The sequence below is a fragment of the Arvicanthis niloticus genome, chromosome 2, assembly GCF_011762505.2.
Source record: "Arvicanthis niloticus isolate mArvNil1 chromosome 2, mArvNil1.pat.X, whole genome shotgun sequence".
Classification (NCBI taxonomy): Eukaryota; Metazoa; Chordata; class Mammalia; order Rodentia; family Muridae; genus Arvicanthis; species Arvicanthis niloticus.
In genome coordinates, this window is record NC_047659.1 from 22,229,490 (window position 1) to 22,241,955 (window position 12,466).

The 12,466-nt window shown below is 38.9% G+C and overlaps 1 protein-coding gene and 1 long non-coding RNA gene across 14 annotated transcripts in view; one reads left to right on the plus strand and one right to left on the minus strand.

The window, feature by feature from the left end:
• Window positions 1–5,671, plus strand: part of LOC143441299 (uncharacterized) — a 30,350-nt gene extending 24,679 nt beyond the window's left edge. Inside the window, exon 3 of the long non-coding RNA XR_013108572.1 lies at window positions 5,030–5,671. This is a non-coding gene — a long non-coding RNA (uncharacterized LOC143441299). The remainder of the gene's footprint in view (window positions 1–5,029) is intronic.
• Qtman (queuosine-tRNA mannosyltransferase) overlaps window positions 1–12,466 on the minus strand; it is a 345,771-nt gene that overhangs the window by 41,012 nt on the left and 292,293 nt on the right. The gene's annotated exons all lie outside the window — the stretch shown is intronic.

A 12,466-nucleotide genomic window follows, 5' to 3' on the forward strand; every position in this document is an offset into this window, starting at 1 on the left:
CCATCTTGCTAGGCCCTGGAAATGTCTGTCTGTCTGTCTGTAGGTCCATCTGTCCTTCTGTCCTTCTTACCTCCCTCTTGCTCCCTCTTTCTTTCTTTTTTTAAAAGTGGAATTTGTAGCATACTTTCTATGTGATTAAATTTGACATAAAGATTTGACATTAAATGGACGTCGAGATATGATACTACTTTAATTAGGAAAAGTACAATGCATATCTGTACAGGATGTGAATCTGTGAAGTACAATTGAAGAATTACCTTTTGTCTTTATTGTTATAAATTACTTCAGTATTCATTCCAGTTTTGTTTCACATTTTCATACTTTTTGCATATTTACTGACAGTTTTTAAAGTTAAAACTCAAGTATTTGTTAGTAAATTTCACAGTTTGGACATATTATGCTAAAGTACAATTTTAACTATTTAGATGAAATCACTGGGTTCATATTACTTATAAAACTCATAAGTAATAAGTGCCTCTGGCTGAGTGCTTTAGTTGAGTATTAATTGCTCTTCAGAAGGATGCCAGGCAGATCCATCTGATTTTCTGAATGATTGAAGACAAAACACATCAGTTAATTCTAGGCTCCATTTAAGTGGCATTGCTTTTGCTATACAATTGAGAGTCTAATAGTCATGAAGAACAGAATCTTGTACCTTACTTTTGGCCCTGAGACAAGTGTGGTCTTGTCTAAATTAAGGAATTGCTTTGGTGAAGAACAACTAGGCACCCTCTCTCAGACAGGCTTTGAGCAAGATGCTAGGATACAAGCAAGTCCACCTCAAAGAACTGCAGACTCTAGTCAATTCAAAGGCTGCTCTGCCCTGTGCTGCGCTTTACAGATCAGAAGGGAGTCTGTCATCACACCTGTTACAGGCACAATGCCTGAAATTCCTTAAGGCGGAGCTTCTCTCACGTCCTCACAGTGTGAGGTACTGTGGTCACAGAAGCTAAGTCCTAAACAAGACATGATGTTACTAGACAGTAAGTGAAAAGTCCATTTTACAGATTTACTTTGTAAAAGGAGCTAAGAAAGAAAGTTTCTTCTGACTATACAAATCTCTGGGGAGCTAATATTAAGATACTAGGAAGAACTAACACCATTGTGAGGTTTAGTCTAAAGATGCATCTTCTATTCTTTTGGGACTAAAGCACTGGAAGAGATGTCAAAGAGAAAGTATGTTCAGATAGTTAAGAGGGGAAAATTCTGAATGAGTATGCAGGAAAGTAGAAACTGTGTGACCTTGCAAATGGATGCTTTGGGCATCTGGGTTGTGACATCAAAGCACATGCCAGGGGGTGTGAGAAACGTGTACAACTATGACAGAGAGAGCCAGAAAACCCTTTACCCACATAACTGCTCGAGGGTAGTGTTCACAATGAGGATGGCACTCATCCCAGGTTAGCCATTTCACACAGCTTCCAGTTCAGCAGGCTCTGACAGTGGCTTGAGGCCTGTACTCTTTAGAGCAGGGTAGGGCCTGGGAGTCCCAAGCTCATATAAGAAGTTCACTACAGCCCAGGTACAGCTCCAGGCCCTGCATCTTTCTGTGTGCATGGGAGTGATTTTACTTTTTAATTTAATTAAATTTTGGGGGGAATTTCATGACTACTGTATTTTCATCATTTCTATATGTTTTTTCCCTACCCACTCCTGTGGTCTCCTCACTTTCTTTCAAATTCTTGACCTTTTCTATATTATGGTCACATATATTCACACATATAAATACAACTTGATGAATCCATTTAGTGCTGCTTATATGGATATGTGGCTGACCACTTGTGAGTAGATAATCTATCAGGGGCTCATCCCCGGAGAAGACTGAATCTTCTTTCAGCAGTCATTAATTGCTTATGGCTTTTATGTAGAAGTAGGGCTCTGTAAGAGTCAACAATGAATGGATAATGAAAATGTGGTGCATATATACAATGGAATTCTACTTAGCTGTAAAGAAAAATGACATAATGTCATTAGTAGGTAAATGGATTGAACTAGAAAATATTATACTGAGTGAGGTAACCCAGACCCAGAAAGACAGAGAAGCATGTCTCATTTATGAATCTCAGTCCTCAATCTCTAGATGTAAATATATAATGTAGAGTTGCCACAGAAGCCAGGAACATAAAAAGGGACCATGGGAGGAGGAGTCCTAGAGATGGGGACAATAGAGCATGAATGAGAGGACAAATGGGGAAAGGTATCTGGGCATTTTAACGGGGGAAGGATGAGTAACACTAAAGATGTTAGAAAATGCAATGCATTATTTTATCCTTCCTTAAAAATGCTGTGTGTGTGTGTTTGCATATATATGTATGCATACATATGTATATAGAATGAAGTCATCCCATTTGGGGTGATAAAGCTCCTCCTAAGTGCCACAGACTAACAAAATGCCTAGCACCAGGCATGGGAAGCCTTCCTTCCAGATGTTGGTCACGGGAGTCCTAGAGACTCTGAGAACAATATAGACTGTTGCTGTTGCTCTTGGTTGCCTCCTAGAACTTGAAGGTAAGAGCCTATTGGTGAAGATTGGTGAAGAGCTCTTGGACTTAGAAAAGTTGATCTAGAAGTCTTCTGCCTAAAGACTAGTTTTTATAGTATCTGAAGGTGCCATGCAAGCAGCCAAGGGAGAAAAGTAATCAATAGTCCTACCCAGATGTGAAGTCTACAAACCTTATTAACAACCAGAATGGCAAGATATTCCTAAAGGTGTAATAGTGGCACTTACATGCTCGGAGTAACCAATAGTCATCTAATTGGACATAAGGACTGCTCTACAGGAGGGAATTCATGCTGAGAACTATAAATTTATTCCAGTACTAGTTTATGAGGCTATGGACTCTAGAGAAATACCTACTATTGCCATTTTCTCAAGCCAGTATGTTCTCTAACTGCATTTTAAATACTTATCCAGATATTTGCTGATAAGTGTAGCTTTCACCCTTCAAAGAAGCTACTTTTTGTAGCATATGGAGACCATTACTTAAATCCACAGTCAAAATGCAAAGAAGAACTGAACCAGCCCTAATCCATACATCTACAATACAACCCCTATATTCCTTAAGACATAGAAAACATTGCAGTAGAATGGGTACAAAGAGTGTAAGGGTCAGAGGACCAGGGGCATCTGCTAGTAGACAGTGACTTCTCTATACTCATATAGAGTATATCATATAGATAGGATAGCTATACTCAAGAAATCACAATAATATGACCAACTTAATAAGACCAGCACAATGACAATACCAGTTGGCTTGTCATTGTGGATGGGGAGATTTCGTAAATTTACATCCTGAGTTCAGCATCATGAATGAAAACAAAACCTTTGTGGTTTGGCAGTTTTTCTGAGCTTCTTGAACACAGGTTCACATTCAAATCAGTTCTCTGCTTTTTCTTGCAACATGAATGACTCAGGAGCTGGGAATCATATATATCTATGGAATCCTTTTCTCAATGCTGTTCATATCTTCTATGAAGTATTGACTGACTTCCTGGGATAAATAGTTGTTTCTTCTTTTGGGGTTTCATTTATTTTGAATTGAGATAATCTTGGAGTTCTCTGGAGCAGGTAGCAAAAAAGAAGCCATACTGACATATGTAGAAGGTTATTACAAGTAGTAATCAATCATAGTCCTTTTCTTTACCCCAGTTCAAAATATATTCTATGAAAAATTAAAATGCATACAAAAAGCATTATAGGCACAGAGAAAATAAAGAATAAATAATGAAAAAGGGAAGTATTATAACCAGTATGTTTACGTTCCACTCCACTGTTATTCCCTACTTCCAAATCCACTCTGCCTGCCAGGAATAGGAGTAAGAACATTGTATAGTTTCTGCCCTTAGGTAAGATTATTTGATAGACATGCAGAGAGGAAGGCAGTCTTTTTTTTCTGAGACAGGTCTAAAATAAGTTTTGGAGAGTAATACAAAGTCCTGTTTCATTAACACTGTTCTTACTACCTAAGCCACAAAATATAGAGACATCCACCAGACTCTTGGCTGGGGATGCAGAGTGTATGAATGGAGATTCTCACAGGTAGAGATTCACTGAACACTGATCAGATAAACACCAATGAGGAGATAGTTCTCTTCCTTTGCTACTAGATCCCAGAAAAATAACTGCTTTGCTGACACCCCTGTGGACATCATGAGGATTACACATATCTACAGATATAAAAACAAGTATTCAGAATGCAGTTATGGATTATGCTGATTTAGTAAAGTGGTAGTTGTAGGTTTTTCACCAAGATCCAGGTCTTTACTAGTCCTTGGTAGTTGGCTAGGTTTCTAGTACCAGGCATAATTTTTGTTTGTTAAGTGGGTGTTATGTCCAATTAGAGAGCTGTTGATTATTGCCAAGGCAGGCATGTCATGACCCATCCCTTAGGGTTACTGTGCCATGCTGACTGCTGCTGTTGTGGTTTGTTAGGCCTAGTAGTTGGGTAAGACTGGTAGTTGTTTCCCTTCTTTGAAAGCTTGAATAGCTTCTTCTGGTACAATGAATGGTTTCTTAGGAAAGAGGTTTTCAGATAAGATCCAGCTCAGGGTTCTGGGCCTGGTGCCTGAAGTGTATGGCAAGTTCAACGGGAATGCATGTTCCATGTTGGAGGGCAACCATGGGCAATAGTAATCACTTGTAGGTTTTTAGTGTTTCTTGGACAATCCTGGCAAACAACTCAAAACAGAGATTCTCATAATCCTGTTAGTGTTTTAGTTGGGTGGTCTTTTCTTGGAGGCAGCATGGACAACTCAGATGAGAAAATTTAATTTAAACTATATTTGTATATTTATACACAGACTTAGCATGTCATAGTTTTTTAAAAGGTAGTAATAGTTGTTGAATTTTATATTTCTTACTTTTATTTTACCTCATCCTTCTTCTGTATCTGTCTCCCTCTTTTTCCCTAATTAGGGCCCATTTTTCCCATTTCCCTGTTCAGATCACGTCTATCTTGCTATTTTCCTCTGTATAGTGCCTGACCCCTACCTCAGCAATGGACCTTGTTTTCTTTCTTGGTTTTTACAGTGACTCTAGGATATGTAGTTGCATCTGAGAACTGAAGTTAAGAAGAACCTCTGATGAAAGAGAATGTGTCTGACATATTCAGAGGCGGATGCTCACAGCTAACTACTGAACTGATCAAGTAGTTCCCAATGGAGGAGTTAGAGAGAAGACTGAAGGAGCTGAAAGCGTTTGTGGCCCCATGAGGAGAGCAACAATATCAACCAACCAGAGCTCCCAGGGTCTAAACCACCAGCCTGGGAGCACAAAGGGAGGGACCCATGACTCCAGCTGTATATGTAGGGGAGGATGGCCTTGTCGGGCATAGGTGGGAGAGGAGATCCTTGGTCCCATGAAGGCTAGATGCCCAGTGTGGGGGAATTCGAGGGTGGGGAGGTGCAGGGGGGGGCACATCCTCATAGAAGCACAAGGAGGGGGGATAGGATAGGGGGTTCTTGGGCGAGGGGGGGAGAAGGGTAAGGGGATAACATCTGAAATGTAAATAAAATATCCAATAAAAAATTAAAAAAGAAAAAGAAAGAGAATGTGTGATGTTTGTCTTTCTGGGTCTGGGTTACCTCATTCAATATGATCTTTTCTAGGTCCATCCATTCTTCTTAGCTCATTGATTAGCTAGGATTCAAGGCTTATGTCACAAGGACTGGCTTTCCCTCCCATCCCCCATAGTCTTTAATTCTTCAAAACATCTACATGTTAAGACCCGCTAGTTGTTACTATGCATGTGAAGAGGAGGATGGAAGGAACAGAATGCATGGAGGCACTGCCACAAGGATGGAAGCCATAGCTTCATGAAGTGGTCCTCTATAAGTTTCCTGGCTTGTATCAGCCCACTGAGTGGCCAAACTAACAAATAACCTGAGGTGAGAATTCAGTGTGAAGCAGCTTACAGAAAGATACTATTTTAGCATTGGAGAAAGGCAAATGCACGTTCCCTTTGAGAAATCCTTATAGGCACTAAGCAGAATATCCCATGTCATCAAATATGAAAAGCACAAGCAGGGCTGCAGAGACAGGTCAACAGTTCAGAGTCCTTGCTGCTCTTCCAGAGGACCTGAGTTCACATTAGGCAGCTCAAAACTGTCTGTGTTTCAGCTGCAAGAGATCCTATCTCTGGTTTCCATGAGCACCTGTACACATGTGCACATATATACATACACACATGCAAAACCCAGACTAATTAAAAATAAGAATAAAGCTTTAAAATAAAAAAGCATAGGGGAAAAATATCAAAGCCACATCCGTGCCAAGTAGGAAAATGGCAGCAGACCCACAAGTTTCAGATACTGGGATTATCAAATATGAAATATAAAAGCACATGTGGCCAGTGTTCAAAGAAAAAAGTAAATACACGATGAATAAAGAAATATTAAAAATGACTTAATAGTTTTAAAGCAGAAGTAAAGCAAGTTGGGCAAAAGTAATAATTAAAATTAGTCAAAGGGAGTAATTAATAGAAAATTTGAGAGAACAAGACCAGATGGCAGAACACAAGGATGTGGATGAAAAGTTAAGGATCATGAGGTAAGAAAAAAGATCAAGGTCCAGGGTCTTTCAGGAGAGAAGGCAGAAAGAGGGAGAGGTGGTTACTGAAGACACAATGTCAATGACTTCCACAACTGATACAGACAAAACCCCTATGACTTCAATTGTCTGAGGAATTTCATGTGAGACAGGAAGGAAGGGCAGGATGGATGGAGTTGGGGAGAAAGAAAGTCAAGGAAAAAGGAAGGCTCCTGGATGCATCAGAGTAAAGGTGACTAACAAAGAGACAAAAATCTTCAAAGTGGCTACAGAGGGAACCGGATAAATTAACTTGTAAATATCTGAGAAGACATAGGCTTATCTTAGAACATTATACTTGGCAAAATTCCCTTAACAACAGAGAATTAACTTGTAAATATCTGAGAAGATGTAGGCTTATCTTAGAACATTATACTTGGCAAAATTTCCTTAATAATAGAGAAAAATACTTAGAAATGAGTTTGTCACCAACAGTGACTCAGTGGAAACAACTCTTAAGAATGTCCAGGGAACCCAGGCAGTGGTGGCGTTGTATGCCTTTAATCCAAGCTCTTGGGGGCAGAGGCAGGTGGATCTCTGTGAGTTTCAGGCCAGCCAGGTTTACAGAGAGAGCTCCAGGACAGCCAAGGGTACACAGAGAAACTCTGTCATGAAAAACCAAAGCTGCCTCTTCTTCTTCCTCTTCTCCCTCCTCCTCCTCCCCCTCTTCTCCCTTCTTCTTCTTCCTCTTCTTCCTCCTTTTCATCTCCTCCTATTGGATATCCAGGGGAAAGCAAGAAAAGAAAAAATGTATATAGGTCTGTAAATATTTAACAATCCAAGGAGTGTGTAAATCTAAAATAGAAATTTGGACTGCAAGGTCTATCAAGAGTGTCCATATGAAACAATTCATATATAATTTTCAGAGAAGGCTAATTTAAAAAATAATATGAAAGCATGACTTTCTAGGAGCAGGTAAAGTATGCAGCAAAATGATTTATTCTGAGCTGATGGAATATTCTAAAATACAATCTATGTTATGACCTGGGAACTATAAATTTACAAAAAGTCATTGGATTGTATATATGAATTAGGTAAATTATACCCTATTATAATATTAGCTTATTGTAACTACCACAAACTACCAGAGGCAATGAACTTTAAGAGAAGAAAAATGAAATTTAGCTTATAGTTCTGGGCTCTCACATTTGGGCCACTGACTGGGTAGCAGTGACAAGACATGTGTACTGGAACCATGTATACAAGCGACAGGAAAAAGACCGTCTAGGCCCAAGGTCTTATAATTCCCTTCCACTGCAATGAGAACCAACCTTAGGACCTCCCACTAGACTGAGCCTGTTAGGGCTCCGTACCTCCAACTGGCTGCCTCCTGCCACAAAGCCTTTGACTTTGCTATCACAGTCATGATGCATACTCACACCATGTCATACATGAAAGCATTTATTATTATTATCAGTTTTTAAAAGAGCAATGTGCAAGTGAGAATAACAAGTATGGCTGGAAATGTATTTACCAGGTTATTTGTCTAAACTGCATTCTTGCTGTTAAAATTATACATTGTTAGTTTCTCTTTTCCACCTGAATTTTTTGTTTTGTTAATCAGTTTTCAGTTGACAGCCAGAATTGCATGCTTTCCTTGCATTGTAAAATGCATATGCAATCTGAAATGCTTAAGTCCAATAAACAAATGTAATACCTCACTCAGAGCTACTGTGCTAAGAGCATGTAATCTCCACACTGAACTTACCAAGCATGCATCGTAACTTGTAACTTGTAATCTTGCTGTGTGGTAGATTGTCTGGACTGCAGCCCCTTCTGCTATCTACCACTCTACTCTGCTTCAAAGATACGTCAGTTAGATGCAAGGTGCTGACATATATCAGACATGAACAATGTAAGTGAGAGAAGGTTTGTTTTGTCTCTCTTTGAGCTTGAGGCAATGTAGATCTCCTGGCTGGTAGAGCAGGCTGCTTACTTCAGGGAAGCAAGAACAGCAAGACAGAAGGTGGGCCTCCTTTTCATTTGCTGCAGACCCGTAAACTGTGAAATGGTACTGACATATCTGGAGTGTTTCCTCTCCATTATCTGTCCTCTGCAACTGCTATCACAGGTCCCAAGACATTTTAACATATGGTTGCATGCTTAGAGCACACCATTGCTATAGAATTGACATGTGAATGAATGAGGAGATATATTTTTCTGTTTCTGGCTTACTTCCCTTAATATATTGTCCTTCAGATTTATCCTACTTGATCACAAATGTCAGGATCTATTCTATTTTTATTTGCTAAATAGTATTCCATGGTGTATGAATACTCCATTTTCTTTATCCATCAGTCTGGATGATTCCATATCTTGGCTATCATAAATAGACTGATTGGATTTTCTTTGGATTCACACTCAATAATGGGATTGTTGGATCACATAATCTATTTTTAATTTTGTGAGGAACTTTTATCCTGATTTCCATAATGGCTGTACTAGTTTACGTTCCAACCACAGTATAGAATATATATCCTGTCTTAGTCAGTGATCTCTAGCTTGTGTCAAGTTGACATACAACTAGCCAGTACACATTCCTACCCTCTTCTTACACCCCAGCCAACACAGTTTTAAATGATTATTCTAACTTGGCTTAAATGAAAGCTCCTTATAGTACTGGCTGTGTGTGTCTTTAGTTAATGTCTTCAGGCCACTAGATCATCTTTAAATCATGTGATTTCTTTTCTTGCTATCTAGGCACCATCGTTATCACTCAAAAGCTTATGGCATCCATCTTGTTAAAAATGGAAATAATTTGTGATATTTACAGTGTGAGTGCTTGATGTAAAAGGTTCAAAAAACAACAAAAAACCCCCTTCTATCTAGGTTTAGTAATACTCTAACAGTCATACAATGAGAAGCGACATTTGGTAGCCTTTTATAGACTTCATTTACAAGGCAGCCACTTAGAAGTGTTTGTTCTGTAGTTTAATTTCATTTTACTGCACAGTATGTACTTGTTTTGGTAGGCTGAAAATGGAGACAAAAAAGATGACTTTATTTAGCTGTATCGTTCTTTTTCTAAAAGAGTTAAGAAAAATGAATTTTAACCAATAGGAGATAGTAGGCAAGAACAACAGTCCCGAGGAAGCTAATGAAGTACTCGGCTTAATTCACTAATAAAAATAGCCAATGCTGGTTTATTAGGGTTCTTTTCTTGTCTTGGAACTGTGTGTGCTAGCTCATTTTCATGCATCATCTTTAATCCTGTAATGCAGGCTACATTATCCCCTTCCTCTAAAGAAGGAACTGACAAGAGAGAGTGGGTAACCTGTCTTCAGACATGATGCTAATAGCAATCACAACTAGGACTAGACTCTCTCAGAACTGTAAGAGGGCACAACTGATATCTTTAGACTTAGGATAAATTCAATGTTTACAATCAGGAAGCTAAAATTTAAATTTAAAATCCAGCATATTAAAAATTCTTTAAAGAAGTTGTACATATCTTGCCGATAATTCTGAGATTGCCATCTTCAGTCCTTGTTTCTCATCTGAATGACACTTAGGTATCAACTTCCTGTTAGAAATATCCAATTGCAGGTCGAGAACATGTTTCTAACTTAATAGGTGTCCCATCTCACTAAATAGAATCTTCCTTTGCCCACTGCAGGGAGAGTCTTTGAGGTATACCCTGGCTTCTGCTGTTCACTATTACTGCTGGTGAGACCATCTGAGGCAGGATCACAGATTAAATGGCTGAGCATGCATAAAATCTTTGTTTGTAATACCTGGCTGGTAGCCATTTGACAAGTGGTCATGCTGTACAACATTATCTAATGTTAGAGAACTAGGGAGTCACTGTGATCATCAGGTGGCATCTATGTCTAGATAGAAAGGAAGTGGAGATAGGAGAAGTGGAGCACAGGAGAAGGCTTTGGATGCTTTCTATTGTTCAGGCTTAGAAGCGGCTCTATCACCTGAGTAAATGTTGATTCGGTCAGGCAGTCACTGCACATAGAGGCTAGAAAATGCGGTCCAACAGTCTTCCCAAGAAAAAGAGAAAGTGTGATGAGGACCGTTTCCTAAAGAAGAATCTGAAGACTTCACTGGAAGAGGAAAAGACTGGGGAGTGAATAATACCTAAGAGGCACAGCAGTCACTTTCATCTCAAGTCAGGGAGCATCAGTAAGAATTGTACATCAAGTCTGTAAGCTCAATCAATGCTTTTTACCTTAAAAAGAGTTTATAGCATGGAATTTTGGTTTGGAGTTGAAGAGGCTAAGTATTCTGGAGACAAAGACTAGAGAGGGCCCTTTTGCTTTTGTGTGTGTCCATTAAGTCCCAGAAGTGAAGGAACTTGCAAGAAGAGGCTTCAGAGAAGGCAGTAGAATAATGAAGATGGACAGAACAGGATTCCATACATAAAATCTTTTTTTACTCTGTAAAAATCCCACTTTCAACCTAAATACTCTTTAAAGAAATAAGAAAATAAAGCTTTAAGAAGGGTCTTGATACATTATTTATGAACATGTTAAGTAAAAAACACTCAGACAGTTTGATAAAAAACTTTCAACCAGTATATCTAATTTTGCTTGTATTTTTTTAAAAAAGTCAATTACGAACTAAAATGTTACTGTTTAACTGCTACTCAGCCTTCTGCAAGAAGAATGTTTCAAATCACCAAAATCACTTTCCCAAAGTTTCTGTTTCTGAAGGTCAAATAAGTCTGTAGCTGCTTAATACAGAAGAGAAGGAGTCTCTGTAAACACTCTCAGCCTTCCAGCGTACACGCAGCTCCGTAGGTGAGGTATTAGCAAAGCTTATTTATTTTCATTGCCAAGGCTTTTATTTGCTCACTCCCTTGTGGTAAAACTGATTTCCATGATGATTCCCTTCTTAATTTTAATACCCTTTTTACTCATCATATAGACATAAGAATTTTCCATAAAATAATGAAATCCTTGCAAAGGAAATGAAGGCAACTCAGAGTAAAGTATCCTAGCTTTTTCAATTAATTGATCCACTGACATGCTCATGTAAGATTTTTTTTTAAACCTAGAAAATAAGGTTAATTAACATAAAAGAGCCTCACTCTTCTAGATGCTGAATTTTGTATTTTACCCATGCTGCCTTAAGTGCCTTGATTTCCCAGTAATGACCCAGTTCTCCTAATGAGGAACATTAACCCCTGGCTGTAGCTGTCCAGGACTTAATTGTCAACTGCAGCTGAAATAGGGGAGTTTGCCGATCAGCAGGTATGCGCTATATTAACTCATGTCATTTCAACCCCTGATAAATAAATGTGTTGCTAGGGCAACAGGAAGATCAGCTCCCTCAGTATCCCCTCCACTCCTGACTAACCAGTGTGCCCCTGCACTCGTTGGGAGGAAACTGTCTTTCACACCAAGCTTAGGAAAAGAGGAAGGAAATTAACTGCATGTAACCATAATTAGAAGTAACATCATGTCTCATCTTAGAAACATATCTAAATTAATGAAAAAGGACAGCAAAGAAAGACATGCTGTTGAAGAAGATGGAGACACACCATTTCCTTCAACAGGGGTTGGGCACTGTGAGGCACTCCCTAACTGAACACAACTCTCACATCTGCCTCTTTGTGTGCATTTTCTTCTTTTATTTAACCAACAAATAATGCTAAAATGAATACCACTGAAATACCTAATTATTTGCACTGCCAACAAAGACAATACAAAGCAGGGCCACCCTTAAATAACTTTTACTAGTCCACCTGGGAAATCTTTGGGATAGCTGAGGAAGGAAAAAGAAACTGGCCACTGCACCCCACTCTACAAAACCTACAAAAGCCACAGGGTCCCGTTGACTTGGATTTTAGTAAGAGTTTACAAAGTGATGTGAGTGGATGCTTCTAGTAATAGCATCTGGATTATGGTGAAGAAGCAGGTAAAAGTCATT